Source organism: Eriocheir sinensis, chromosome 51 (genome assembly GCF_024679095.1).
Source record: "Eriocheir sinensis breed Jianghai 21 chromosome 51, ASM2467909v1, whole genome shotgun sequence".
NCBI classification, from domain to species: Eukaryota; Metazoa; Arthropoda; class Malacostraca; order Decapoda; family Varunidae; genus Eriocheir; species Eriocheir sinensis.
The window spans coordinates 4,474,724-4,499,755 of record NC_066559.1 but is presented as its reverse complement, the minus strand read 5'-3'; the positions used below and the strand labels follow the sequence as shown (position 1 = coordinate 4,499,755).

Sequence of the window (25,032 nt, the reverse complement as noted above, 5' to 3'; positions counted from 1 at the left end):
TCTGTTGACGGACTCTATCACGTCCTGGGCTTCCTCCCTCTTGTATGTTCTGGAGAGGGTGCAGTCGTCGGCGTAAGCGCTTGCTGCCAGGATGGTTTGCAGGAGGTCGTTAAAGTATATGTTCCACAGAATAGGTCCAAGGACGGAGAAGCTGGTCGAGTCATCAAGGGCGTCATGCCAGGACTTTGAGAGGAGAAGGAGGAGGTCTGAGGTAACCAAACTGCTTCGGTGACTGCAGGTGGTTTTCCTCGAGGAAGGATGTCAATTGCTCGATGATCCTCTCAAATATCTTGCTGATGATTGGGAGTTTTCTTGTGTACAGGTGTGACTCTGGCCTCCTTCCACTGTGCAGGCGCATCGCCGGAAGATCTGGGCGGACTCACGCTGTCAGGGCCTGGCGCCTTCCTGGTGTTGACGCCCTCAGATGTCTCCTGACAGCGTCCTCAGAGATTCTCTAGTCTTGAGGCGATGAGTTGGGGGAGGGTGGGCGGCTGCCTGTCTGGCTCCTGGGTTGTCATCTTTTGACTGAAGTGACAGGCCAGCAGGTCAGCCTTTTCCCGGCTGGTGATGGCCAGGTCTCCGTCAGGTTTCCTTAGGGTCTCTCTCTCTCTCTCTCTCTCTCTCTCTCTCTCTCTCTCTCTCTCTCTCTCTCTCTCTCTATCTATCTATCTCTATCTCTCTATCTATCTATCTCTATCTCCGTGCTTATGAGACATTATATAATATGAACCGGTTTATCCAATGTGTGTGTCTGCATCAGCAAGTCTCGCACCAACTGAATTAAGGAACACAGCGACGGTGACCTCAGCAAACTTTCACGTCGACGTAATGTAAAGGCCAGACTTGCGTTGATGAAGAAAGGACCACGATGAAAGGCTTACCAGGTCTGGACTCATGAGCAAATACACACACACACACACACACACACAGACACACACACACACACACACACACACACACACACAAACACACGCACACGCTCACACAAACAAACAAACACTATCTAGCATTATTGAGTGGGTTTCTTGTCCCATAACCTTGTGGAGATTTGGTCGAGGTCACGATAGAAGAAAATGGAGGAGGAGGAGGAGGAGGAGGAAATGCAGCTATCCTTTTCATATTTTAATTCCAATCGCATGAATATTCCTCCTCCTGATCGTAGCTTTGTGATTTTAATGGATCAAGTGAAAAGGGCTCGGCCTCTCTTTCGTGGTCATTATCTGGGCTCTATTTTTAGTTTGCTCGTCTTTTGATACTCCCACGCATCTCTTTTTATTCTGTCTGATTCTCATTTTGTCTCCCTATTCTCTTCTCTCCTTTTCCTAGACCTGTTTTTTCATTTACCATTTCCTTTCCTGTTCCTCTTTTTCCTTCCTTTTCTTTCATCTTTCCCATTTATTTTCTCTCGCACAATTTTCTTCCTCAAAACAGTCTAACGAAGCCCTCTTTCCATACTCACATACTCTCACACTCACACACTCACACACTCACACACACACACGTACACACGGTCTCTCTCTTCCTAACGACCCTCACAGCCACTACATAATAATTCTTTCGACACTCTTTATTAATTCCGCGAAACCCGAATTCTTTTCCTCCCACTTTCTTTTAAGAGAATCGCAACTGAGGGCACACGCTGACACCACATCTTCAGCTCGTTCCCTCTGCACCGTTTTCTTCACTAACCAAATACTGACAGGAAAACGGACACTTATACATTACACTTATTACAGACTGGGCATACACTTACTTACTTATCTTTCGCTCACCTATTTCCTTCTCTCTTAATTCTTCTGCAGTGGTTCTTCAATGTGTAGGGAGGAAGCGAATATAAGATGGAGGAAGGAGACGTTGAGTTGGAGGATAGACAATGTTCGTTAGGCTTAAGGAATTGAGTTTAGGAGTTGTGTTTGGGTGTTTCAAGATAAGCAATAATAAGAACTAAGGTTTATACGAGGTTGAGAAGCCAGTGTAGGGAATGAGAAGAAGGAAGGTTGAAGAAGGGGTAGTGAGGAGCTTAGTTGTGGGGGGTTCGATTAAAGGAATAATAAGAAGGAAGATTGATAAGTGGTTCAGACGCGAGTGTTTGGGGGTTTTAGGGTAAGGAATGAGATGAGGGAAGAAGTTATAAGATTCAGGCAAGGCAAAGCAATGGAGAGATATACATAATGAGCTAATAGGATGGAAAATAGGAAAGGGATTGGAAGAAAAGGAAGTGGAGAAAACCAAAAGCAAAACAGAAGATACCTTGAAATGGGTTAGAAATAGGCAAAAGAAAAGTAGGTTAAAAATGAATTGCATAAAAGGATTTAGGCCAATGTGAAGAGAACGAAAAGTATGGTGGGTGTGGAGGGATACGGGATAAGAAAAGGAGATTGGGTGGAACAAGGATGTGAATGAGGACTATGCTGATGAGGAAGGCAAAATAGGAGTTGAGTGAAAATACGTAGTGGGTAGAATGGGGAGCTTGGCGTTGAAGTTGAGATCATTTGATAGAGTGAGAGGGAGAGGATGAAAAATCACGAAGAAAATGGGTAAATAGATTGGCAGTTTAAGTAATTCAAGTGTTCATAATCATCTTCATATCATTTCTACAGAACATCGAAGGGAAGATTCGTTGGTATACTTGCTTAATATGGAAGAAAGGTATTTGGTTGACTAGTACTTAAGCCGTGAACTATTGATTGGAACCTAAAATCTTGAAGAACCAGCAAAGTATAAAAATGTAAGGGTTAAAGAAATGAATAGAGAATGTTTAGGTTAAGGTTACAAAAAGTTAAAAGAGTGAAAGAAGAGAAGGGAATGGATATCAAAGTGTAGGAGTGAAGGGAAGAGGAAAAGGATGTAACGAAGAGAAGCTGTAAAGGAAAACACGGTGCGGAAAAATGGAAAAAGAGGGAAAAAGATTAAAGAGTTAGTGGAGGAGCGAAGAGGAAGAGGAGAGAATGGCTGAAGGGATGGAGAGAGATTGAGTGGAAAGGAAAGATATAGTGGTTGAGGGTAAGGGAAGGGGGACGAGAGGAGGAGTGGCGTTGGAGAGGTGAGGGGAGAGGGAAGGAAGGGATGGAGTGTTGGGAAAGGGGGAGGGAAGAGGAAGAGGGGAAGAGAGGAGAGGGGGGAGAGGGGGGAGAAGAGGAGCGGAAGACATGCAATGCAGCTTCAGGGCTTTTTCGTGTACGTGTCGTGGAGAAAATTGGCTTCGTGTGTGTGTGTGAGTGTGTGTGTGTGTGTGTGTGTGTGTGTGTGTGTGTGTGTTATAAAAGACACACACACACACACACACACACACACACACACACACACACACACACACACACACACACACACACAACAAAGAAAAATAATGTTTATATGTGCATGTAATCAAAAATATGAATGAAAGGAAAATACAGAAGAAAATAAATAAGACAAAGGAACAAACATATCAATGAATCCGAAATTTAATTAAGGAACGAAAAAGAAGAAAACAAATCATATTGAAGGAGAAGAAAAGAAATGATATGAAACTAAAATAACAAAATGAATGAGAAAAAAAAGAAATGGAACATGAAATAATTTTTACGCTGGTTTTCTCCTACAAATATATCATCACTTTTATATAACTTCAAGCGAATCCTTCAACCCTCACAAACTTTTACAGATTCATTTCCTCTCACAGTGACTGCTTTTTTTTTTTATCACGAGAGGAAGAAAGACTCGTTACATTTTTGCCCAAAGTGACGGAGCAAAAAAAAAATGTAAAGTATAATTATTTGAAAGCCTTTAATTTTTACTTTGTCTAAAAATATGACACGCGAATAGAAATAAAACGAGAGAAAAGTTTATGAACACAATGACGGCTTCCTCTGATATGTTTTAGTTTTTTTATTACATAAGTTTAGACATAATGAAGTTGAGTTAGCGGGGAAAAAAAATGTTGCACGTGTGTGAGGAAGGGAAAAAAATAAAGAGCGGGTCATCCACTTATTTAGGAGAGAGAGAGAGAGAACAACAACAACAACAACAACAACAACAACAACAGCAACAAAACCACCACCACCAACAACAACAACAACAACATATGAGTTTAGGTGGCGCAATAATACAAATGTCAAGACTTCTTTTGGTAATGAATAGGAAAAAACGTCATGTAATTCCGCTTCCTGTTAGAACCGAGGCTTTCAGATGATACGTAGAACTCGACACACACACACACACACACACACACACACACACACACACACACACAAACGGCTTTGCTCTCTTCCTCTGTGTCTATTGGTGCACACAACACGCGCCGAAACAATGTCAATATGTGCAGAGTGTTTCCACGTGTGTGTGTGTGTGTGTGTGTGTGTGTGTGTGTGTGTGTGTGTGTGTGTGTGCGTGTGTGTTAGGCTTAGTGTACACAGGCCCCTCTTTCTCACTCTTCCTTGGGCAACACAGCGTACGATGGTCCAAAGCATTACAGTTGATTCATTTAAACAGAAACTCGACCGCCAGTTTCTTCACTTTAACATTCACTAGAGTAGAAATTAAAAGTCTTGGTGGTATTTGGTTTGATATAAATTCACTTAAGTCTAAGGACACACCACCTACACTGGATCATAGGGTCTATGTGATCTAACTATCTATGTAAATCTTTCGAATCTTTTTTTTTTTCATTTTTCCGTTCGTGTCGCAGTCTTTTGGGTTCTTGCTTTGTGCTAACGGCCAGTGTGATTTTTTTTTACAGCGAAGGAGACAGCACAAGGGCACACAAAAAAGGAAACAACAATAAAAAAAAGCCCGCTACTCGCTGCTCCTGTAAAGAATTCGAAGAGGTGGCCGAAAGAACAGTCAATTACGTGAGATAAATATTGTCAACTTCATCAGTGGTTAAAGGTTTAAAAAGGAAAATGTTATGCCTATGAAAAAAGTTAAAATTGACCATGAGAAGTAAATATCAGCCTCCCTCGAGTCCCTCCCCATGCCTGGCAGCTAAAGTTTGATTGAATAAACCAAAAGTATAATGAGTTTAGTCTGGGAGTGTGATAAAATTTCCAGGGGAATAATTTAGTTAAAGCTAAAAACTCATTCAGTGTTATTAAAAAAAATAAAATGCATTCCTCACCTTTCCTACCACATGCATAAATTCATCTCCGCCACCTCCCTCTCCTCCTCCTTCCCCTCACGTCCCCTTACCTTCGCCCCTTCCCCTACTCTGCCTGTCCATCTCATCCAGGTGTTGCCAGCGCCGCCTAATCAGCCCACCTGCCATTTGGTTACCTGTGGCACGTAATCACTTTTCCCACCTTCAGCCGTCGCCCCAAGCACCAACATTGAATTTCCTTGCATGATACGAGTTTTTCAGTTTTTTATTTACTTTAGGTATGTGATATTTTCTCTATAAAACTCTACACAATATTGCCCTTTATACTAATACTAATTGACATGTGTTCTGGTGCTCAACAGTACATGCAACGATCACTGTTAGACACGTCGTGGATAATTGGTACGGTGATATGTTTTTCTCACATCTGTAATGGAACGATGCACTTCATCAGAATAAAAAAATCCCGCAAAACCCCAACACAGGGAAACCGCGCATTGTAGAGCTCAGGTGTTTATTCAGAATCCCTTACCTGACGCCTTAATATATCTTGTAAGGATAGTCGAGGATCAGGACACCGCTCCACCCGAAATTGACCTCTCTTTTGGCAACTCTTTACTTCTATCTTTTTAGGAAGCAGCTTTTAGTGGGCTTTTTTTTCCCTACACTTTTGTTATGCCTTTGAACTACTTCCTTTCCTGTAAAAAAAAAAAAACTTCTAATGGCCTGAGAGTATGCTATGCTTCTCCATTAATTACACGATTCAGTTAATTTTAGACGGGTACTTTTTGTATCTTCTTATTTTACCTCTTCAGATGATATCCTTTACTGAATAACAAGAGAAAAAATGATTGAAATAAAAGCACCTGAATTTAAAATGGAAATATTCCCACACTGCTCCGTCACTGCCATTACAAAGTCCATCCATTGCCAAACTTATGAAACAGACCAACTATTATATTTTTCCGATGCGCTCAGTTCCCTTCTCACCTTCCCTCTGCACCCTTCTTTTATTCTCTGACTCCCCTGTTCATACTTTATCCCCTGAAATCCATAGTCTAGTCTCTCTCTCTCTCTCTCTCTCTCTCTCTCTCTCTCTCTCTCTCTCTCTCTCTCTCTCTCTCTCTCTCTCTCTCTCTCTCTCTCTCTCTTTATCGCTTTAATCCCCAGGGGCGTGAGAGGACCACTTGCTGTCTCTTAATTCTCGCTCACTTTTCTGCTGTGAAATAATTGAAATCCTTCGTTTATATGTTAAAGAAGCTTGTGCGAGGGAGGGGGATGTTGAAGGGTGAAGAGAAAGGGAGGAAAGAGAAAGGGAGGAAGGGAGAAAAGAGGAAGAGGGGAAAGAGCATGGGATGTGAAAAGGAAAAGAAGAAAGGAGGAAGAGAGGAAGGCAGGAAAGAGGACGGTAGGAAAGAGGAAGGGAGGATGGGAGGAGAGAAAGAGAGGAAGCGAGGAAAGAGAAAGGGAGGAAGGGAGGAAAGAGGAAGCGGGAGAGGTGGCCGTCAAAAGGAGAACAGGAACAGAGGAAGGGAGGGAGAAAGAGAGGAAAGAGAAAGGGATGAAAGAAGGAAGGAATGAAGAAAAGGAAGAAAGAAACGACGGGAAAAAGGGCTGAAAGGAAATAGAAGATATGTGCTTAAAAGAAAATATATGATGTCAAAAAGAAAGAAAACAAAAACTATATGAAAACTTGTGATGGCGACTAATAGTATAGGAAAGTTGCCATTATAGTGTTGCAATGAAAAAAAAAAGAAACACACACACACACACACACACACACACACACACACACACACACACACACACACACACACACACACACACACACACACACACACACACACACTAAACCATTGCCCTTGAGATTTTAGGGATCGAAAAAATGCGAATTAAAAAGATTAAGTCTGATTAGCATTCTCGAGACGAAAAAACAAGGAAGGGGAAAAGGAAGGGAAGGGAATGGAAGAGGATGAGAAAGAGGAAGACAGAAGGAGAGACTATCCCTCCTGACGTTCCTTTCCCTTCCTTCTCTCTCCCGTCAGCCCGTTCCTTCACCGAGCCCTTATTCCTTCCCTCCCGCCATTCCCAGGTGAACGAGAGGTTAATGAGGAAAGGTGTTGCACAGGTAGAAACTGGCATGAAAGTTATTAAGGTTCCTAGTTAATTTATTTATACTATTATTATTATTATTATTATTATTATTATTATTATTATTATTATTATTATTATTATTATTATTATTATTATTGCCATCGTTCTCATATTTTTACGTTGCTCTCCTAATTCTGGCTTTCCTTTCCCTTCCTCGCTCTCTTTCCGCGTTCTTCTTGCTTTAACTTTATTTCTCATATGATGCAATTAATGATATACAGGGAAACATTTAAAGAAGTACAAAAAAGTGTAGATTAGTGGAGAGAGAGAGAGAGAGAGAGAGAGAGAGAGAGAGAGAGAGAGAGAGAGAGAGAGAGACTGACTGACTAACGTACTGACTGACTGACTGACTGACTGAATCAATCACTCACTCAGCACCACTTTACACAGACCCGTCTCTCCTCCCAACCACCATCACCTCCACTACCACCGCCACCACCACTACCACCCGTACCAACACCGCCACCACCACCACCACCACTCGTACCTCCACCTTGCTCCACCATCATCATCCTGTCATCATTTGTCATCTAGTTTTGGCAACAGTACAAATTTTTAGTTCATGTCCATTCCAGCAGCAGGAACAGCAGTGGGAATAGCAACAGAATATTATTATTGAAACATTATTATTAAAATTAACATGAGTAATATTTTTTTAAAGGTAGTAGTAATGGCAATGATAGTAGTAATAGTTATAGTGCTTGTAATAATAAAAATAGTAGTAGTAGTAGTAGTAGTAGTAGTAGTAGTAGTCGTAGTAGTAGTCGTAGTAGTAGTAGTAGTAGTGGTCGTAGTAGTAGTCGTAGTAGTCGTAGTAGTAGTGGTCGTAGTAGTAGTCGTAGTAGTCGTAGTAGTAGTAGTAGTAGTAGTAGTAGTAGTGTCAGGTCTTATTGCAAGGTACATGTCGTCCCTCCTTTCAGCTGCAACAATGAACATTTATCGCGTCTCCGTCCTCGTTTTTAACACCTAAGGAGAGACACGTGGCGGAGCAGCAGGTGGCGGGGATGCTGTGTGGCAGGTGCTGGGGAGGTGGTGGTGGTGGTGGTGCGGGTATTGACTGGAGATGAAAGTGACTGAGTGTGATTGAACATTCATCACTTTCTTACAACGTAAACCAGAGTCTCTACATTAATTCTCTCTCTCTCTCTCTCTCTCTCTCTCTCTCTCTCTCTCTCTCTCTCTCTCTCTCTCTCTCTCTCTCTCTCTCTCTCTCATTGGGTACACTATATATACATAATCCCTGCCCTGTTTGTTTGTTTGTTTGTTTGTTTGCTTGTCGTACTGTACTTAAATATTGTTTTACTTTTTTATTATTGAAAAAAAAAAAAAACTGTACAACCGACAAGTTTCTGTAATAGCTGCAAATTCCCTCAACTCCTGCTTGCGGCTCTTAAGTAGGAAATCTGTACTTGAAATCGATAAGATGATTAGGAGAAGAAGGAAGAGGAGGAGGATAAATAGAGGTGATTGGTTATTGATCAGCATCGATAAAGATTAGAGTAAAACACCAGAATGAGTGTGTAATAAGCAGGACGAAGAAAACAGAAAACTTAGGGCAAAAGAGCTGAAAAATGATCGCGATAAAATTTCAAGGAAGAGGATTGTATAGTAAAATATATACTTTTTTTTTTTTACATCAAAGGAAGCAGCTCAAGGGCAAAGAAAAAACGGAAAACAACGAAAAGAAGCTCGCTAATTACTGCTCCTATATAAAAGTAATGGAAATGGTTCAGCACAACGCTACGAAAATGATTCCAGCCGTAAGAGTTCAACCGTACGAAGAGCGACTCAACCAACCTCTTCACGTTGGAAAAGAGGCGTTAACGAGGGCGTTTGATTCAGGTTTTCAAGTAACTGAAGAAGTAAGCCGACCACTCCAAGGATTTGAGATACAAGCCAATTTGAGAACTAAAAATAACGGTCTACCAATTTAACCCGGTAGCTGCGTGGGTCATGTTTTTTAAAGGCCCCTCTAAGCGAGAAAAATGAGAAAAAAATCATCACTCGCGCAAACCATTTCACAATTAATATCAACGCATTTGTGATCAGTATATGAATCATCTATTTTTGGGGGTTTATATCAGGGCAAAAATTTGGCCCGTCGCTGGTACACGGTAAAGCCACAGATTTGGCCCGTCGCTGGTACACGGTAAAGCCACAGATTTGGCCCGTCGCTGGTACACGGTAAAGCCACAGATTTGGCCCGTCGCTGGTACACGGTAAAGCCACAGATTTGGCCCGTCGCTAGTACACGGTAAGGCCTCAGATTTGGCCCGTCGCTGGTACACGGTAAAGCCACAGATTTGGCCCGTCGCTGCTACCGGGTTAAGCGAGACGAAGTCGTACAGACATTGACAGGAGATTCTTCTCAAGCCGGGTCATCCGCCACTGGAAAAAATCTTCATTCACTAGTAAATACGAACGCCATCAACTTCTTTGAAAATCGAGTCGACCGCCATTTTGCTGCGTCAGGAGTACACTGAATACCAAAGTGCTTTCATCTGTTCTGCGGATACCAAGTGACTATCCAGCAGATTAAATCACCATAGCGGGCAACCTGTAATAAGCTCAAGAGACTTTATGTTGCCTGCATTTCCATGTTTTCTCCTCCTCCTCCTCCTCCTCCTCCTCCAATTTCACTCCTCCATCTTCACTATAGTTTTATCTCCCTTCTTTCTCCTCTATCCCTCCTCATCCTCGTCGTGAGTGGAAGCAATTAAAAAGTTTTCATCTCCGCCACACAACGTTAAACTCAGCCCAACATTTATGCATTAAAATCCTCTTCCGCTCCTCCTCGGAATAAATACAGCAGCTGCTTGCCATTAGTGGGTCTTCAACCTCTCCTCCTCCGCCTCTACCTCCTCCTCCTCCTCCTCCTCCTCCTCCTCCTCCCACCAGTACCATCACCACCACAAGCTTCTCCGCCTCCTCTCTTCTGTTTCTTCTTCTTTTTAGTCTTGCACGATCTCATCTTCATCCCTCAACCTCTTCTTTTTCTCCTCTTCATATTCTTCCTCTTCCTCCAACTCAATCTCCTCCTCCTCTTCCGCCAAAGTCGCCACCACTTTTTCCTCCCCCTTTCCCTCTTCTTCGTCTTCCTCGTCTTTCATCTCTTCCCCCTTTTACGCCTCCACTCCCCCCAGTTCCTTTCTCTCTTTATCTGTACTTCTTTTATCTTTCTCTTCTTCATACTCCTCATTTTATCTTATCTTCCACCTCCACTCCACGGCCTCTTTACTTTTTTTCTTTGCTCCACTCATCTCTCACCTCCCTCCATCTCCTCCTCTCTTTCTTCGTTCATCTCCTCTTCTTTTATCCATCTCCTCTTCCTTCTACTTTTCATCTTGTCTTCTTTTCCACCTTCAATCTACCGTTACTTTCCCTTTTTTTCTTTCCTCCATTCTATATCTCTCCCATCTCCTCCTACCTCATCTCTTTGTCTCTCTTCTTTTCTCTTATTCTGCTTCTTTTCCTCCTCCTCATCCTCGTTTTCTCTTCTTTTCCACCTCCTCTTCACGGCTACTTTCCCTTTTTTTTCCATTTTATGTCTTTCCTTCTTTCTCTTCCTTCTTTTATCTTATCCTGCTTCTATTCCTCCTACGCCTCCTCTTCTCTTTCCTTCCACCTCCACTTCACGGCCACTTTCGCTTTTTCCTCTCTTCCATTCTGTGTCTCCCCCGCCACCTGCCACCTGTTTACTAATTAAGGTACTAAAAACGCTGATGAGATTACCGTTCTCTGCTCACACTCGTCCGTTTTTTTTTCCCGCTCCTAATTACTCTAATAGGATATTGCGTCTTAACATCCTCATAAATGTATTTGTATTATTATTATTATTATTATTATTATTATTATTATTATTATTATTATTATTATTATTATTATTATTATTATTATTATTATTATTATTATTATTATTATTATCATTCTAACATTACTATTTACACTACAAAATACAGACAAATACATGGACTATTACACACACACACACACACACACACGAATAGGTAAATCACACCTTTCTCTTACACTATTTTCCTCTCTCCTTTTCTTTTCTTTTGTCTGTCTTCTTGTTTCTGTCAGTCTCTGTTTACCCCTTATCACCTTCCTCTCTCTCTCTCTCTCTCTCTCTCTCTCTCTCTCTCTCTCTCTCTCTCTGCCCTGACTCTCCCCTTCCTTTGTCCCCTTCACCAAGCTCATCTTTTAATCCTTCCAGTGTTTTGTTGCTGTACATTTTCCGTATCACATTAACTTTGTGCAACGGTCATGCGTTTAAGTTACTATTTATATTTGTATTTTTGCACAACACTGGAAGTAAAGGGAGATAGATGGATAGATAGAAAGACAGAGAGGGAGAGAGAGTGAAAGAGAGACGAGAAAATATGGAAGATAATGAGGAATATATATAAGAGGATATAAAAAGAGGAGAGAAAGAGACGAGAAAATATGGACACAAAGGAAAATAATATAAACGATAAAAAGAAAAAAAAATACTATCAGAGAGGGGAATATGAGATAAGATAAAGGCGATAAAAAATGAAATGCAGAGAGATAGAGAGAAAGAAGAAAGATACAACGAAACGTACGTACGTGTGTGTGTGTGTGTGTGTGTGTGTGTGTGTGTGTGTGTGTGTGTGTGTGTGTGTGTTTTGCCAGGATGAGGCGCCGCTGCTGCATAGAGGTAATATATTTCAGGGCGAACTCCTGTAATATTTCACCCATGACCAAGACATACAGGAAGGGAAGGAGGGAGAGAGGTAGTAGAGAGGAAGGGAGAGGTAGAGGAGGGAGGAAGGAGGGAAGAGTAGAGAGAAGAGGAGGAGAGAAAGGTGGACGAAGACGCGAGGGAGCCATATGAAGGAGGTAGAGGGAGAAGAAAGAAGGGGTGAGTAACGGGAGGAAGGGAGGGTGAAAGAAGAAAGGAGACTTATGGGAGTTTTCTAGGGGGAGGAGAAGGAGGAGGAGAAGGAGGAAAATAAAGAGGAGGAGGAGGAAAAGAAAGAGGAGGAGGAATAAGAAGACGCGGTTGAGAGAAAGAGGAAAATGAGCAAGAGAAGGAAAAGAAAGAGGAGGAGGAGGAGGTGGAGCAAGGGAAAGGAGGAAGAGAAAGGGGAGGAGGAGGAGGAAGGAGAAGGAGGAGAAGAAGGAGGAGGACGAGGAAAAGGAAAAGGAGTAGGAATAAGAAGACACGGTTGAGAGAAAGAGGAAAATGAGCAAGAGAAGGAGAAGAAAGAGGAGGAGGAGGAGGTGGAGCAAGGTAAAGGAGGAAGAGAAAGGGGAGTAGGAGGAGGAGGAAGGAGAAGGAGAAGAGAGAGGATGACGTAACTAACCAAAGGAATATATTAATAATGAGTTAAACATAAATTGTAAAGATATTGTGTTCGACCCTTAAGTAAACAAAAAAAAACAAAGAACAGAAAATTCGGAACACCAGCAAAAGAAAATCGTAATTGGAATATATGTCATAAGATTTTAAGCTTTGGGAAACGCATTATCGTAAAGAAGGGAAAGGGGAGCAGGGAAGAAGGGAGGAAGAGAAGAAAAGTGAGAGAGACCAGAGAAGGGGAGATAAAAGGGTTAAAGAAGAGCGGAAGAGAGAAGAAGCTGAAAAGGCAAAACAAAGAGAGGAAGCATAATGAAAGAGATGAGGAGCGAGACAACAGGAAAGAGTAAAGATGGAAAGGATAAACAATGAAAAGAGAAAGAGAGAGATAACTGGAATGAGCAAAGAAGTAGAGGAAGCATACTGGAATGATAAAAAAAGAGAGAAAACAGGAGAGCGTAAAGAAGGAAAGGAAGAACAAAGAAGAAAAAATATAAGCAAGGAATGGGATAGCAAAATAAATGAGAAGTAGAAACATCGAAAATAAAAGAGAAATAAAAAGGAGAGAAGGATGAGGAGAAGGAAGATAGCAGAAAAGGAATATGTAAACACTGGAGTGAAGATGAAGAATGATGGAAAAAGAAGAAACTGAAATTGTAAAGCGGGTGAAAAAAACGTATAAGAGAGAGAGAGAGAGAGAGAGAGAGAGAGAGAGAGAGAGAGAGAGAGAGAGAGAGAGAGAGAGAGAGAGAGAGAGAGAGAGAGAGAGAGAGAGGACTAGGTCAAGGTTACGAAATTATGAAGTAAAATTTAGTCACTATATTTGCGAGCCACTCTGTCCTTCCAACGGCGTCTAATGGAGGAGGGAGTGAGGAAGTGAGGAAGAAAGAAGGAAAAAAGGAAAATGGGAGGAATAAGGAATCAAGGAAGGAAGGATGGAAGAAAGAAAAGGATGATAAAAGAGGAACGAGAGAAGAGATAATAAGAGGGAAGAAGAAAATTGAAAGAAGAAGGGAGAGAGACAAGAAGCGAGGAAGATAAGGTAATAGAAAGATAGGGAACACGAAGAATGAAGATAAAGAGGAGGTAGAAGAGAAGAAGAAGAAGAAAGAAAAAAAGGAGGCAGAGAAGTAAATTATGGGGAAGAAGAGGAATTAAATCGGAAAAGAAGAAATGAAGAAGATAAACATTAAGGAAACAGAAGAGGCAGGAAAAGGAGAGAATGATAAAGGAGAATGAAGAACGAAGGAAAGAGAAGTAGGAGGAACGTGTGAAAGAGAGAAAGAGGGAGGAGGAACGGCAAATCACTAGGAAAAATAGGAAAGGGAATAGATGAGGTAGAATAAATAAAAATAGAAAAAGGAGAAGGAGGAGGCAGGAAAGGGAGGGAATGAGAGAGATGAGTCTTCCTCTACTCGACTGGGTCCAATATTCTTACTCTGCCATTCTATTTATTCAATCTCTCTCTCTCTCTCTCTCATTTCCTTCTTCACTCCCTACTCTTTAATCTCTTTGTTCACTCTCCTTTCTTTCTTCTATCATACTATACCTCCCTATCTGAGTTCTCCATTTCCTCCTTCTCTCTCCCTTCCTACCTCCTTCGCTCCCTCTCCCCATCTCCCTCCCTCCCCCACTCACTCACTTTTCAGGATCCATCTCATTTCTCAGCTTCCCTTCTCCTCTCCTCTCTCTATCCTCCCTTTCCTTCCTCCGTCCTTCCCATCCTATCCTCTCGCCCCCTACTTCCCTCCCTCTCCTCCACCCCCCCTACCTGTCTCCCCATCACCCACGTAATCTCACCTGAACAAACAATCCAATTACGAGCTTCAGTCATCGGATAACCCGCCAACAATTGCTTCCACAGATGCCGAATAACCTCTACTCCTCCTCCTGGCTCCATCCTGACTCACTCCACCCCAAATCACCCTTCCCAGCCTCTTTCTAAATATTCCCTACTACATACTAATCCATTCCCTGGCCCTTTCCTGTATCACTCAATCCTAATTCTCTGTTCCAACTTTGTAATTTCTCTGTATCCAACTCTGTATTTTCACATCTCAGCATCACTCTCATCCCGTCCCGTCCAACATTTCTCCTTTCTCTTCCTCCCCCCTCCATGGCTCCATCCTGACTCACTCCACCCCAATTCCCTCTCCCAACCTCTTCCTCTATATTCTCACACCTCTTCTTCACTCTCTCATCCCGCCCAGCATCCCTTCTCACATCTCAGCATCTCTTCTCCTCTTTTTTCCTTGCAACTAACCTCCCTAATTCTGTTTACTTCTCTCCTTCTCAATAACTTTCCTTGTTTCTCTCTTAGTTCTTAACCATCTCTTCCTCATCCCTCCTTACCCTGTTTATTGTTTACTTCTCTTCCTCCTTTCCAAAACCTACCCTTGTTTTTTTTGTCGAACTCACCAATCAACTCATCCTCATCCTTCCTAATCCCATCCTTCCTTCTACCTAATTCTTTTCCTTAATCTTCCTCTCTCAATATCCACACCCTCAAGCTCACCTCGACCCTCCCCCTCTCTCTCCCTCACTCTCCCTCCTCTCTGTAATCTCAACTTCATTTCCTCAGCTTTCAACCTCTCCCCTTCTCTCTTTCCCTCTCCCTCCTCTGTGTTTGCCTCAAGCTCTCCTCTCTATCCCTCTTCTCCGTTCTCCTCCCATCCCGTCTCTTCCCTTCCCTCTCTTTCTCACTACTCTTCTCCCATCACCCTTCTCCTCTCCTCTCCTTGTCTCCTCCCACCACTTCGAAACCCGTCATGTCCTCTATCTCACATGTCTTAATTTCAGACCTCACCGCACCCTAGATGGTCACGTTCTTCCCTTTCCTCCTCTTGTTCAAATTCTTCTCGTTTAGTATGGGAGAAAGTTACTAATTATTCCTGTTTATATATTTCTCTCCTTGACGCTAATTTTACCATTCTCAGTATGTATGTTTGTTTTCTTCAAGTGGTTTATCCCTCTTGTTTCTTGGCCATATTCCTCCCTTATTACCTCTATTGTATTTTTATTTTCCTTTCTTTGCTCCTTATTCTCTCGTTCCTTTTTTCCATCCGTCCTGTCTTATCTCTTTCATTCTTTCCTTCCTTTCTTTTCCAGCCTTTCTACCTATCAAACAAACTATTACCGTACCATCTTTCCTTCCTTCCTTCATTCATTCAATCAATTCTTTTAACCATCCTTCTTCTTTTTTTTTTTTTCTACCTTTCTTCCATGCGACAATCCCTTCTACCTTCCCTTTTCCATTCCACGTTTTCTTTCTTATCCTCCTTTCTTTCTTCCTACCAGAATTCTCTTCGTTCTCCCTTCCACATTTCTTTCCCTCCTTCCTCTCTTCCTTTCTTCCTTCCTTCCTCACTTCCTTCCCTCACTCGGCGGGCATTGGAGCCAATCTGATCGCGTGGATAAGAGATTGGCTCACCGACAGAAAACAACGAGTACTACTCAACGGACAGCCTTCCGATTGGCTTCCAGTCACTAGTGGAGTGCCTCAAGGGTCAGTGCTGGGACCCATTCTCTTCATCATATATATCAACGACCTCGAATCAGGACTGAAATCCACAATATCGAAATTTGCTGATGACACTAAGGTGGGGGGAAAGGCCCTCACAAAGACCGACTGCGAAATCATTCAGAAAGACCTCAATCACATTATCGAATGGTCGGAAAAATGGCAAATGTCCTTTAATGTTGACAAATGCAAAGTCATGCACATTGGGTCCAGAAATAGTAACCACACATACATCATGAATGGGAGACCTCTGCAAGCGATGCAGGAGGAAAAGGATCTTGGAGTCACTATCAGCAGTGACCTGAAACACGCGAATCACTGTAAAAAGCATACAACAAAGCCAACACTATGCTCGGGTTCATAGCGAGGAACTTCGAGTGTAAAACGCCAGACGTGATGCTATCCTTGTATAATTCCATGGTAAGACCGCACCTCGAGTATGCAGTACAGTTCTGGTCTCCTAATTACAGAAAGGACATTGATTTACTGGAAAGGATTCAACGACGCGCCACGAAAATGATACCAACCTTAAGGGCTCAACCGTACGAGGAACGACTCAAGCGACTCAATCTCTTTACATTGGAGAAAAGACGCCTACGAGGAGATATGATTCAAGTCTTCAAGTATCTAAAAAAATTCAATAACGTCGATTACTCCAATTTCTTTGAATTGCAAACCAACCTAAGAACTAGAAATAACGGTTTACCCATTCAGTCTAGTCGATGTAACACAGACATCGGAAGGAGTTTCTTTTCAAACCGAGTCATCCGTCACTGGAACAATCTTCCTTCAGAAGTAGTAAATGCGAATACTATCAACTCCTTCAAATATAGAATCGACCGTCACTTCGCTGCGTCGGGAGTAAACTGAATATTGAGTTGCTTTCATCTGCTCCTCAATATCGAGGCGCTTTCATCTGCTCCTCAATATCGAGGTGCTTTCATCTGCTCCCCAGGCCCCAGGCTGTCGAGCAGATTAAATCACCAGAACGGGCAACCTCGTAATGAGCCAATAGGCTTTCTGTTGCCTGCGTTTCCATGTTTCCATGTTTCTATCTTATACCTTCCCTCCTTCCTTCCTTCCTTCTTTCCTCCCTTCCTACATTCCTTCCTGCCTCCCTTTCACCCTATCTCCTTCCCTATTATCAGAGCCCATTGTTGCTTCACCTTTCCGATAATAATATTGTTAGGTGGGTCGAGAGAGAGAGAGAGAGAGAGAGAGAGAGAGAGAGAGAGAGAGAGAGAGAGAGAGAGAGAGAGAGAGAGAGAGAGAGAGAGAGAGAGAGAGAGAGAGAGAGAGAGAGAGAGAGAGAGAGAGAGAGAGAGAGAGAGAGAGAGAGAGAGACACACACACACACACACACACACACACACACACACACACACACACACACACACACACACATACATCATTACTCTTCTTCCTATCTCATCTCTTCATCAGTCCCAGCCCTCGTCCCTCCCCCCCCTCCCACGCCACGGTCCAGGTAAGGGGGCAGGCAGGTGTGTGGAGCTGTGGAGAGGCTTGGAGGGGCGTGGTCAGGTGTGGGATAAGTAAATAGAGGAGGGAAAAGATGAAGTAGAAACTGAAGGGAAAAACGGAAAAAGAATAGAGAGATGGAGGAGGCTTCTGGGGCTTGTGCAAATCTGGAGAAAGTGAATAGGAGAAAAAAAAGATGAGGAAATGGAAGTTAAAGTTTAAAAAGTAAAGGAATAAAATGAGATGGAGAAGAGTAAAAGAGAACTGAAGGTATATATAGAAAGGGCCACTGGATAGGAGGCTTAGTAAAGAGAAAGGAAGAGAAGCTAGTATGAAATAAGGGCGCAGTAGGATTTTTTTTATCTTTTTTTATCCTCTTATTTACTTTCTTTCCTCACACAGCATTTTTTTGTATTATTCTCTCTCTCGCCTCATCTACTCCTCCTACTCCTTCTCTTCCACCTCATACTCCTCCCCCTTCTCCTCTTCATCTCCTTCATTTTATCCATGAGAATACTGAAAAAAGAGGATGAATGCATTTCCTAACGCAGAATTTAATATCGTGCGGGCGAGCTATGTAAAACTTTCATCGTGTTTTTAATAAGCATTTCAAATAACTGTTTCATTGCAGGTGTGACAACAACAGGTGCAACACACACACACACACACACACACACACACACACACACACACACACACACACACACACACACACACCTGTTGATTAGCAATGCCATGAATAAATTATTAAAGCGCATATTTATTTTGTTACATAATTTTTGAGTTTTGTTTGTGAGTGATACGAATTCCCAGTGTGTGTGTGTTTGTGTGTATTGGGACACACACACACACACACACACACACACACACACACACGCTCCGGTAGTTCAATCGGTTAGAGCGCCGCGTTGCAAGGCTTCACGGCCGAATTCGAGTGAAGTGGTGCCTTGATACTCTCCCCTTGAATGAGTTTAAGTCGTAGGCAGGAGTAATACGAAGAACTAATCTCTTTATAGTCTACTTTTATCCACAGAATAGGAAACAGAACATTCCCAAACAACACCAAGACCTTACACAACAGAACCCATTAATAGAACACTGCCAAACAACACTAACACCACAGACAACACATCTCATTAACAGAACATTCCCCAGACAACACTAAGTCCCTACATAACACAACCCATTACTAAAAACAATCCCATATTACTGCCCCGTCAGGTGTGTTCCAGGCGACGCGGCGGCTTCATTAGGGGATCGAAGGAGCTGTTGCAGGTGTTGAAATATTCTCCAGGCACCATTAAGCCCGCGTGCCCCTGGGGAAGGTGTCGCTCCCTGGGGCTCTTTCATCTCCCGCTTTTTATCTTTTGCAACATCCGAACACCTGGGGATGCTGGGGACGCGGGGGAAAGGGGAGAAGATGGGGGATGAAGGGGGGGAGGGGATGATTGGGAGGAAGGAGGAAGGGGAGTGGATCGGGGATGGAAGCGGGGAGGGTATGATTGGGAGGAAGGGGAAAGGGAGGGAAAGGGGAAGGAAGGAAAGAGTTCGCTGCTCGGGGACGAAGAGGAGAAGTGGAGACGAAAAAGAAGAAAGAGGAAACAACATGATGCACAAGGGAAGGGAGAAGAAGGGGAGGAGGGATTAGGGGAGAGAGTGGGAGGGGGAGGGGAAGGAAAATGATAGGAAAATGACATTGTTAGGGAGATTGAGAGGAAGAGGAGGAAGGCAAGAGGAAGAGAGAGATAGGAGAGAAAGAAGGAAGGAAGCCGAGGAGAGGGGAAGAAAAAGGAGAAGGAAGAAGATGCAAAAGACTCAGAAGGGAAAAGAAAGGGAAGATGAAAGAAAAGGGGGAAGGGGGTTTGAGGAGGCGGAGGGGGAAGGGGAGGGAAGGGAAAATGAGAGGAAGTGAGGGAGGGGAAGAGGAAGGGAAGGAGGGGGGAGAGAGGAGGAAAAAAGAGACAAGATACGAGAGAGAGGAAGGAATAGTTTGCCTCTGAGGATCGTGAGGGAGGAGAGAGAGGAAGATGAGTTGAAAGATGAGAAGAAGCAAGAACGAAGACACAGGGGAACGAACCACGAGGAGGAAGAGGAAATAAGAGAAAAAAAGGCGAGAGAAATATCAGGAAAAAAAATATATGATCCCCCCTTAGAGAAAATGAGGAAGAAGAGAATAAAGAGAGGGAGTGAGAGAAATAAAAAGGAATAGAACGGATATACATGACAGAAGTAGATAGAAAAGGGAGATAGGAAGAGGAAAGAGAGGGAGGAATAAAAAGACGAGAGAGAGAGAGAGGAGGAAAGAGAGAGAGAAGGGAAAGAGGAACCAGATATGGAATGCAGAACGGAGACATAAAAAGAAAGAAAAAACTGTTCGCAGGAAAATAACGAAGGAAAGAAAGAGGAACAAGAGGAAGGAAGGGAGAGAAGGAAAAGATGGGAAGGAAAGAAAAGGAAACAAGAGAAGGGAAGGGAGAGAAAAGAGAAAAAAACACAGACACACGGAGGGAAGGAATAACATAAGAATAAAGAATGAGAGAGAGAGAGAGAGAGAGAGAGAGAGAGAGAGAGAGAGAGAGAGAGAGAGAGAGAGAGAGAAAAGCGAGGACTCTGTGAGATAGATTGGATGCAACGGCGCCACTTTCCTTTTTTTCCCTTCCTCTTTTGTCTCTTTTTCAGTATCTCCTCCTCCTCCTCCTCCTCCTCCTCTACTTTCTTCATTCTCCTTCCCCCTCCTTGTCTATATCCTCGTTCCCCTAACCCTCAGTTCCTCTTGCTCCCCTCCAGCTGCTACTTCTCTTTCTTTAACTCCTTTTTCTTTTTCTGTTATTTTTTTCTTTTCCTCTTCTTTCTCCCTTCCATCCCCCCCCCCGCTTTTTTTTTTACTTGGCAGCGTTTTCTCAACTGCAGGAGGATTTTTTTTTAGAACTCCCACCGATTCATCAGCTAATGGTTCATCCCTCCTGCAGAAGTTGTTAACGAGAAAGCAATCATCTTCACGTATCGCACTTATCATTACGTTGCTGCGTCAGGAGGGAATTCATCGGTACCGCACGTTAGGTTAGTGATTGTTTTAGTCAGTTCCGCAGGTAACTTATTTGGCTTGCGAATTTTATCTCATCACAATGTCAGGAAGCTTCATTATAGGGCAACGTACTTTCTGGTGCCTGCTGTTCCATGTTTCCTCCTCCTCCTCTTCCTCTTCATCCTCCTGCTAATCCTCCTGATACTTATAATCCCATCTTCTACTTTTCCACTTCATCTTCCTCCTCCTCCTCCTCCTCCTCTTTTCTTCTCTTTTTTGTTAATATCCAGAATTAATTGTCAGACATTCCACACTTTTTATATGAAACACACACACACACACACACACACACACACACACACACACACACACACACACACACACACACACACACACACTATGACAACTTTTATAACTTTTCTAATTAGTCCATTCCACATTCCCTTGACGCTACAGAATAATACAGCAGAAGTATAATACAGCAACCAGTGTGGTAGATTCTTGCCCTCGGATGCTAAATGTTTGATGTGATGTGAGTTGGGTGTGACCTTTACCAGAGAGGCGCTGTGAGGTAGACTATAGTATATTCATGTTTAGTTCCCCCCGTCCCTCCCCCGCCAGACATCATCTCCCCTGAGCACTGGTACCAAAGGAGGCGAGTATCAATATTTTAAGTGAAGTGTCCTAAGAGTTACTACATGGAATTTTGAAGAGGTGACGTTTAATATTTCTAGGTTAGTTAGTCCGTCACAAGTATGTTAATAATTCACACACCCCAAAAAACATCGAAAAGAAATGCAAGAAAGAAGAATGTTGGTCAAATACGTAGGAAGGTCCTGTTTTGTTATCAATGCGCTAAATCGTACCGGGTATACTGGAACAATTGTAAGGGTTATATCATTAAAACTGTATGCCTTATAGAGCGCGAGTGTAAATTATGAGATGGCTGAGGGAAAACTAATAAAAAATGCCTCCTAATCGTGTGAAAAATGAGGCAACTGAACGAGCACAGATATGAAGTCCATCTAAATTTTTTGTGGTAGATATTAGAACTGTATGAGACCAAACGAAAACGGCGGAATTGAGGAAACTGTAGGAGGCTTAATGAGAAAGAGATACGAAATGGAAGAGATCAGTTTGAGCGAGTGTGTGTGTGGAGGGGAAGAGGGAGGGGGAGAGGGGAAGAGTAGAGACGCCAAACCAACACCTTGAGGCACAATGGGGTAATAGATTTTGAAAGAAGATCTATAATTAATTTCCTCAAACTCATTAATTTTTTCCTTTCTCGCTTTCTCATCCTCCCTCTGGCGCTCTATGCTTTTCCTCCTCCTCCTCCTCCTCCTCCTCCTTGTTCTTCCATCTTCCAATCCTCTTTCGTTCCTGGTTCGTCCTGACCCCTCTTCCATCACCGAGATGTGTCATATGCCCTCTCTTCCTCCACACCAACTCCATCATCTCTCTCCATCCTCTTCCTCCTCCGTTATCCATCTCCCATCTCATTACTTCCTTTCTCTCTCCGCAAAACAGATACTTTTTTCTTTCTTTCCGTCTTTCTATCCATTCTCACAACATCTCTTTCTTCCTTTCTTCGCCTCCTTCATCATCTAAGTATTTTCTTTTTTTTTTGTTAATATATAAGTTGCACTCTCTAATACACTCCTTTTTTTCCCTTCATCTTCCATTCCCTTACCTTGTTCCTCTTTTATGGATCGTCTTTCACGCTTCTACGCCTTCCTTCTTCCCTCTCGCCCTTACCTATGGGAGAAAGAAAAAGAACAATGAGTGAGGAACAAAAATAAAATGAAAGAAAGAGAGAAAATAAGAAAGCAATCACGCAAACACCTGACCGATCTCTCCTCTGATTGCTATGTATGTTGAGGGAGGGAGAGATAAAAGAAGGGAAGAAAGAGAAAGAGAGGGAAAATACCGAAAGAGTGAGGAGGAGAGAGAGAGAGAGAGAGAGAGAGAGAGAGAGAGAGAGAGAGAGAGAGAGAGAGAGAGAGAGAGAGAGAGAGAGAGAGAGAGAGAGAGATACCCTTCAGATTACATACTTCACCCAAACTTTCTTCAGTAGAGCAACTTCCTATTTTTGTAACTTTTGGTCGGGGTATTGTTGTTGTTGTTGATGTTGCTGTTGTTGCTGTTGTTGTTGTTGGTGGTGGTGGTGATGATAGTAGAGGTGGTGTTGGTGTTGAGGTTGTTGGTGATGATGATGATAGAGGTGGTGGTGGTGATGGTGGCAACTGGTGTGTACAAACTTCTTGGGTACATTTACATAAACCAAAGGAAAGGTGTGCGTGTGTGTGTGTGTGTGTGTGTGTGTGTGTGTGTAGGGTAGGCAAGTGAGCAGGCAGGCAATTGGGAAGGCAGCCGAAGGGAGAAAGGTAAATAAATAGATAAAAAAAGGTAGAAGGTAAACAGCTCAAGGAGGAACTGAAGGTTAAGTAAAGAAAGGTAAGAAAAGAGGAAAAAAATAACAGTGACTAGTCGGGGAAGGAAATGGAGAGGATGTGGAAAAAGAAGAAGAAGATAAAAAAAAGATGAAAAAAAAAGAAGACGGAGAAGAAGAAATAAAAGAAAAATAGGAGATAGAATGAGCATAAAAAAATAAAAAAAAGAAAAAGACGAAGCAAAATTGATAAAAAGAAGCAGGTAACGAACGAATACTCAGAAAAAAAATGAAATGAAAATGTAAACATGGAAAGAATAAAGACCAGCCAACAAAACAAGTAAAGCAAGAAGTTGGGAAGACGAGCAAATGTGTACACACCCTCGCCAAGGCCTGCCAAGTATTCGTGTTTTGCACTGACGCTTAATTTATTTACTATTGCCAGGTGTAACACTGTCCGAGGGGGAGGAGGAGGAGGAGGAGGAGGAGGAGAGAGCGGAGAGATGATGAGGATGAGAAAGAGGTAGAACGATGCGGGGGAAGAGGAGAAAGAGGAAGAATAAAATGTAGAAGAGGAAATAAGAGAATTAAGTAAAAAAGGATAAAGAAAGGAAAGCTAAGGGCATACGATAACTAGCTGCACGTGGCCTCAGTGCTCATCTACGTCTCATTGGCCCTTGAGGAATAAGAAAAGACAGAAGAATAATCAGGAGGGAGAGGAACGCTGGTGGGGAGGGGAAGAGGGAGGAGAAAGAGGATGAGGAGTATGAATAAAAAGGATAAGGGATTGGAGAGAAGATGATTGAAGGTGATCGCAATGAAATCTTTATACCATGGGATTGAGAAGGAATGTCAAATGCGTTCAGCTTGAGAGAGAGAGAGAGAGAGAGAGAGAGAGAGAGAGAATGAGAGGGGGGGTCTTGTGTAAGAGTAGGAAGGCGCAACACTTTAAAGAATTTCACATAGTTTGCGTATCGACATTTGGTAGTTTAAAAGTTGTTGGTGGCGGCACATTAAAGGGTCTCTCTCTCTCTCTCTCTCTCTCTCTCTCTCTCTCTCTCTCTCTCTCTCTCTCTCTCTCTCTCTCTCTCTCTCTCTCTCTCTCTCTGATGATTTTTTTTTTACTTTAAATCTCAAGAAATTTGGTGTGTAAACTTTTTAAAGCCATCAATTTGGAGCAAGCAAAATATTAGAGTGACGTTTTAAGTAGTAATTGACTATAATGCATCGACTTTAATACATACACACACACACACACACACACACACACACACACACACACACACACACACACACACACATTGAGGAAGCGATTATAGCAGGTGGTGTATGTCTGTGTCTCTAAGGAGGCGTTTAAGACAATGAACAATTTCTACTTTAAAAGAATAAAGGTAAGTTGTTCCACAGAATTCTTAACGTTTTGTTCTTGGCCACCCTCTTTCTGCGTCTTTTTAATCTAGTGAAGCAGCGGTAGAGGAGGAAGAGGAAGAGGGTTAGAAGAGAAGGTGCAGGATAGGATGGGGGGATTTATAACAATAGCTAGGACCATATTCTTAAACATTTCGAGATCCAAGCATATATTTGCTAAGGCCCTCATAGGAGTTGTTGGCATTTCCATGGGTAGTATTCTGACCCTATTGTGGTAGTCTGACAAAGCTTACGTACCATGAGCGTAATCAAAAATCTTGAGAAGCCAGTTTATATTCATTTCGACCTTGGGAAATAATTGATGTTAGAGGCGGGAGCGTATGAGTACACCGACCTAGGGTATAGCAATGTATGTTGGAGGTTTATATTCTACATGACAAGTCCTATATACACATTCCTTCTCTTCTCTCTTCCTTCCTTGCCCTCCCTCTTTCTTTCTTATCTTACCGCCATTCATGTAACCCACAGAGAAGATGGCGCCACTGTAAACACTTGCCTGCGCCATGACGGGCTGGGGCCGACTACCATCTAGGCCCCACAAGCAAGCCTACCAGCGCTATAGGCGTAAAAAAAATATATAAAAAAACAGTGCAGAAAGGGGCTACCGAAGCATAAGAACGCAAGAGTAAGGTAAATCAAT

General features: G+C 42.7%; 1 protein-coding gene across 3 annotated transcripts in view; it reads right to left on the bottom strand.

Moving 5' to 3' along the window:
• The window catches only part of LOC126982574 (5-hydroxytryptamine receptor 1-like), a 126,079-nt gene that overhangs the window by 83,439 nt on the left and 17,608 nt on the right, over positions 1 to 25,032 (bottom strand). The window contains exon 1 of one of the 3 annotated variants that reach the window (XM_050834729.1): positions 22,266 to 22,327. The exons of 1 other annotated variant lie outside the window; for it this stretch is intronic. The gene's annotated coding sequence lies outside the window, so the exon portion shown is untranslated. Of the gene's footprint in view, positions 1 to 22,265; positions 22,328 to 25,032 lie in introns of those variants that run through there. One more of the 3 variants, XM_050834730.1, reaches the window with a different exon arrangement.